Source organism: Meleagris gallopavo, chromosome 2, assembly GCF_000146605.3.
Source record: "Meleagris gallopavo isolate NT-WF06-2002-E0010 breed Aviagen turkey brand Nicholas breeding stock chromosome 2, Turkey_5.1, whole genome shotgun sequence".
NCBI classification, from domain to species: Eukaryota; Metazoa; Chordata; class Aves; order Galliformes; family Phasianidae; genus Meleagris; species Meleagris gallopavo.
Window position 1 is genome coordinate 345,833 of NC_015012.2, and position 5,552 is coordinate 351,384.

A 5,552-nucleotide genomic window follows, 5' to 3' on the forward strand; every position below is an offset into this window, starting at 1 on the left:
AAAAGCCTAATTTTTGCTCGCTGCACTCCCATTGAAAACAAAGCATCCGACATACCCTTCCCCCTTCTTTCTCCTCTAAGTGCGCGGGATTCCTCCCGCTCCGGCCATGGCCATTGTGGAGGCGGGGATGCTGCAGCCTGGCGCTGTGCTGGGGGGGCCCGAGCCCCACGCCTTGAGCCGAGCAGGGACCCCACGGCTGGGAGGCGATAGAGGCCTGTTGCCCTGGTGACGGCGACGGCCCGCCCCCCTCCCCGCGCTCGTTCCTGCATCCTTCACGCTTCTCTATCCCTGCGCTAGTTTCCCTGTGCAAGAAGTAACAAGGGGATGTGTGGGGTGGGGGTGAGGGCTGCAATAGCTGCCCCAGTGAGGCTGGGTGCTGCTGGCCCTGAAATGAATGGGATCTGTTTGTAGGGTGGGACCCCCAAAGCAGCACGGACCCCACAGCACGCGTGTGCATCCCCGTGAGTTTTTCATTTAACAAATCCAACCCAACGCACTCTGGGAGCAAAGGACTTGGTAATGTGATGCCCATTTACAAGAAGGGCTGTAAGGAGGACCTGAAAGGAGGCCGTGTGAGGCGGGGTCGGCCTCTGCTCCCAGGGAACGGCCGTAGGACGAGAGGGGATGGCCTCACGTTGTGCCAGGGGAGGTTCGGGTTGGCTGTTAGGAACGATTCCTTCTCCAGAAGTGATTCTGCACTGCCACAGCTGCCCAGGGAGTGGTGGGGTCACCTGGAGGTGTCCCAGAGCAGTGGGGATGTGGCACTGAGGGATGTGGGCAGTGGGCACGGTAGGTATGGGCTATGGTTGGACCGGGTGATCTTAGCAGTCTTTTTCACCTTCATGATTCGATGATTTTATGGTTCTCTCCCTTGTCTGCAAGTCTGCTCCCTGCTCACTGGGCAGTGCCTGTGGGAGTTTTGCTGGGATGCAGCCGGCAACCAGCTGGCTGAATTTTTATATGGAAGGAGTTTGGACTGCAGCAATATAGATAAATGCACATATTATGTTACTGAGAACAGGCTCAGTGTGCATGGGAACGCAGGTGCCTATGTCTTCTTGGTGCTTAAATATATGACCATCATTAATCATGCAGCTGGCAACATTTTTTGGCTGGGACGTCCCGGTTGAATGTCCTGGCTGTGGAGAAGCACAGAAGGAGCTGGCACTGATTGAGGGCTGGGGTGAGGACACTGAGGAACATAATCAGTGGGCATGGTGGGGAGTAGTTGATCTTAGAAGTCTTTTCCAACCTTAATGATCCTATAACACACAGATCAAGCTCCTGGTGGGTGCATACATCCAATGTGTATCTGATATATGGGGAGAGCAGGCAGCCTCAGCCTGCACGTGGCTTTTGGATGCTGAGCACCCACCCAACAGTCTGCACCCTATTGACTTAGAGCCTTGTAAATGCAGCACCACACACTTTCCTAAGCTCACTCTTGGCATATTCCCTCCAGTTGCTGCTAGCTAAATATTTGTAAAGCCAAGCTTGCCCCCTGCCCTGCCAGACCTCCCAACAAAAGGCACTCAGTGTCTTTTTTTCTGGCTGCAACTGAATATCCATCTTGAAATGCGGCCAAAAGAGGGGGAAATGGCCAATGCTGGCCTGTGCTCCTGTTCAAACAGCACGGGCAAAAAGGGAGCAGGCTGGCACTGAGCGGGCTAACCCACCCGCAGGGCACAGAAGAATTGGGCTCAGGTCTCCATGATGCTCACAGCAGTTCTCCAAATTCAGCACAAGAATGGCAACCAATTCTTCCAGGGTTTGGCTTCCCCTGCAAGCACGGGGCAGACGGAACCCTTGAGTGAGCAGCCAAGACAAACAAAGAAAATAAAACAAAATAATCCTTCCAGGCGAGCCCCAAGTGAACTCATCTTGTACTTCTCCGGTCAAAATGAATGTTCAATGAGATGTGAAAAATGTGCAGAGAGGGTTCCCAACACCCAAAGCCCGGAGTGGGCCTGGAGATGCAGCATGGATGCACCCAGCAGCAGTGCACGCAGGCTGTAACAACATGATTGCCTTGAATTAGGCCAATTTCCATGGCTCAGCGTTGATGCACACGCTTCTCATGATAAGGTATGTATCATTTCCTTCAGCTAACGGTCCCCATGGCTGATTACATCATTATCACCGACTTACATCTGGTTTCTAATCTGATTCTCTTTCCAGTTTCATTGCCAGCATACTTCTTTTCACTTTTTTTGCATGCAGGTACCCAGAGGCTGCTAGAAACTGAGAGCAAGGTGCAATTCCTGCCATAAAGTGCAGCATCAGCCCCCAGAGGCATTGTTCCTTGAGGGAAGCCAGCACACAAAATCAACACTTCCATCTCCTCTTAGTGTAGATGTGAAACTGGAGCAAGCAGAGCCCTTTCTTTCTGCAGAAGCACAGGCATCCAGATGGCATTTATGGTTCCTGGCAGGACCTGCAGCTTGCTTGCAAACAGTACATTCATTTGGTTGTCATTAATTTGGGTGGATCCTTCAGGATACAAATTGTGGCAAGGGGCTGAGGAGATTTGTCCTTGCTTGCATCAGCTGCAGCAGTGACGTGGTAAGCTGTAGTAATAACGGTGATCCTAATAATGTTGCACACAAGTTATGAAATAATAAGTTAGTGGCAACTCACTGCTGGAGCCCTGGGAAAAGGAATGGCCAAAGGTACCCAGTGTGCCCAAGAAGACTCATGGTTGACTTTGCATGTGATTCTGCTACAGCATGGGCCAGCAAGGGATTTATTTGTCCTTGAATCTCAGGGAAGCACAAGCCACAGAATCATAGAATAGCTTAGGTTGGAAGGGGTGTTGAAAATTATCTTGCTCTTGGCCTCGTGGGCTCACTCCTCAGGCCTGCCCAGGTCCCTCTGGATGGCATCCCTTCCTTACACTGTGCCCATTGCACCACTCAGCTTGGTGTCATCAGCAAACTTGCTGAAGGTACACTTGAATCCGCTGTCTGTGTCTCTGATAAAGATGTTGAAGAGCGCTGATGGACCCCTGGGGGACACCATACCTCACTGCCTGCACCTGGACATGGAGACATTGACCTCAGCCCTCTGGCTGTGACCATCCAGCCAATTCCTTATCCACCAAACAGTCCCTGCTCCAGGCCTATCTCTCTCCAATTCAGAGATAAGGTTGTGAGATAACGAGATAAGCCATCCCTGGCTATGTCCTCACAAGCCAATCCATGCAGAGAGCCACAATTTAAATTATTAAAAAAAAAAAAAAGTATATAATAGTCAGAAAATCAGATAACATTGTTACCACTGGAGCAGAATAGTGAAGCACAGAAGGAAAAGAGATTTAAGATGCATTCAATTGCATGACAGGGAGGAGCAACCATCGCATTGTGCATCCCACCCTGTCCCCCAGGCAAATGCGTGCTTTCTTCAGTTATCAATTGTGCAAGGAGCTGGTGGGAAGCCAATGGAAACCGGTGACATTGAGACACGAGGCTGCACGAGGGTGTGGCGAGCCCTAAAAACCCCCACCAGTGCCTAGTGGCTCTTGTAAAAAAGCTTCAAGGCTGCCCTGAACAAAGTACAAACCATGCGAAAAATCCGTTTGCATCAGGCTTGAAACCGAATGCCGTTTGGTTGTCACCCTCCAAAAATGTGCAAAGCTGTGCCAAGCTCTGCTGCCGGGGGACAGGACATTATCATTCATCCTTTCACTCTCCTGCAGCACGCAGCCATTTCTACAAATTGCCTTTGTACAAAAAAGCATGGAACATAAAGGCAACAATGGAGTTCGGGGAGATGTGAGCCGCTCCTCCAGGGTTTGGGATTTCCTGGCAGAGCTCACATATCCTTTGTTGCTGAAAACAAGGATCAGCAAAGAGCACCACACCTTCCAGTGCGTGTGGTACCGGGGCTCCAGCTCCTGTGCTTCCTCCTTTGGGATTCAAACAATAGCCAAAAGGTTGTGTTTTTCCCCATTTCTGGATGGAATGAACCAACGCCGTGCTCACCTTTTACATCTATTAAATATAAATTAAAAATAGAATGCGTAGAACGCGTTGTATATGTATTATTGAGTGTGGAATGGATTAGGTTGGAAGGGATCTTAAGCAAAAGTTAGAGCAAATGGCATCTCAATCCCAAAAGAATGAGGAGGAGAAAGAGGGGAGCAGGAGAAGCCCTTGGGTCCCTCCAGGCACACAGCCCAGCCCTGGCTGTGATGTTTGGGTGCATCGAGATGCTCTCGGAGGCGCGGAAACACACAGGGAGCGCCCAGGAGGGTCCCCGACCCCAGCACAGGGGGATGACAGATGGCACATCCTGCCTTTGTTTTCTGAGGGTGGAGGGCTGGGGAAGGCTGATAGCATCGTGCTGAGCTCGCTGCTATGTTGCGAGGGCCTGCTGCAAGAAAATAATGCTTTTTTTCTTTCTTTCTTTTTTTTTTTTCTCTGGGTTATCTCCGGAAATCAGCCTAGGGACACGTGTTGGAGGTTTCTAAAGGGGAAAACTTTGCCGTGTCTGATATCCATGCAGTAGAGCTCAGCCCTCTCCTTCTGCCAAGGAGCCCTGGGCCAGGCAGCAGTGCAGCTCCCTGTGGCACATCGATTTGCATGGGGCAGGTCACACCTTGTGTCTTATTCTCCCCCCTCACTTCAGAAGTCATAGCTTGAAGCTAGGGAAACTCTTTGCCGCAGACCCTCTGCTGTAAGCAAAGAGTGGGTGCATTCAGTGGTCAGCCTGAAAATCACGTTGAACTTTTGGTATTACTCCAAAACATCTTTATGTTAGAACTTTCCTCCCGTATCTACAAGTCCTCGCTCCTTTGTGGCCCCCTCAGTATTGCCAACTTCCCTTTATATATATTTACTTTAGCTGGAGCAGAGTGAGGTCCTGGTCCTGTGGGAAACCTCAGCCTCTCCAGACTGGATTTCTTTCCTTCTGTGGGGCATTAAAAGCACAGAAATTAAAACCAGAGCCAACAGCAGGTGCTGTATTGCTCAAGGGGCTCTCCTTGTTCACATAGATGACTGCAAGTGAAACAGCTGCAAATCAGCTGGAAGCTGGGAGATGGTTTTAGAAGCAAAATGTTCATAAAATCATAGAATTGTTAAGGTTGGAAAAGACCACTAAGATCATCAAATCCAACCATCAGTCCATCACATTTGTGCCCACTGAGTCATGTCACTCAATTCACATTGAATTGAACCCAAGATGCCTGGTTGGGCTGGAGACAGTGGGTAACAGGAGGAGGATGGTGAGGATTTGGGTCAGTCCAGCACAGCCTTGAGGTTGCAAAGAGCTTTAACAGCACCTCCTGCATCAGCAGCGATGCTCTGAGCATCAACATTAGCAGTGGGGATGGTTGGCTCCGATCACATCATCTTTCCACATGTTGCTTTGGATGGGGTCCATCCTTATGTCAAATATTGGGAAACAGGAGAGGGAGGCTCAAAATCCTGCCTGGAACAGTCAAGGTGAGCCCATGGGGTCAGCGTGAGGAGGGGGGGAGGGAAGTGGTGGAACACAGATCCCTGATAGAGGCTGTGGTTCCCCAAGGCAGAGCCCCACTGGCTTTTTAGGAA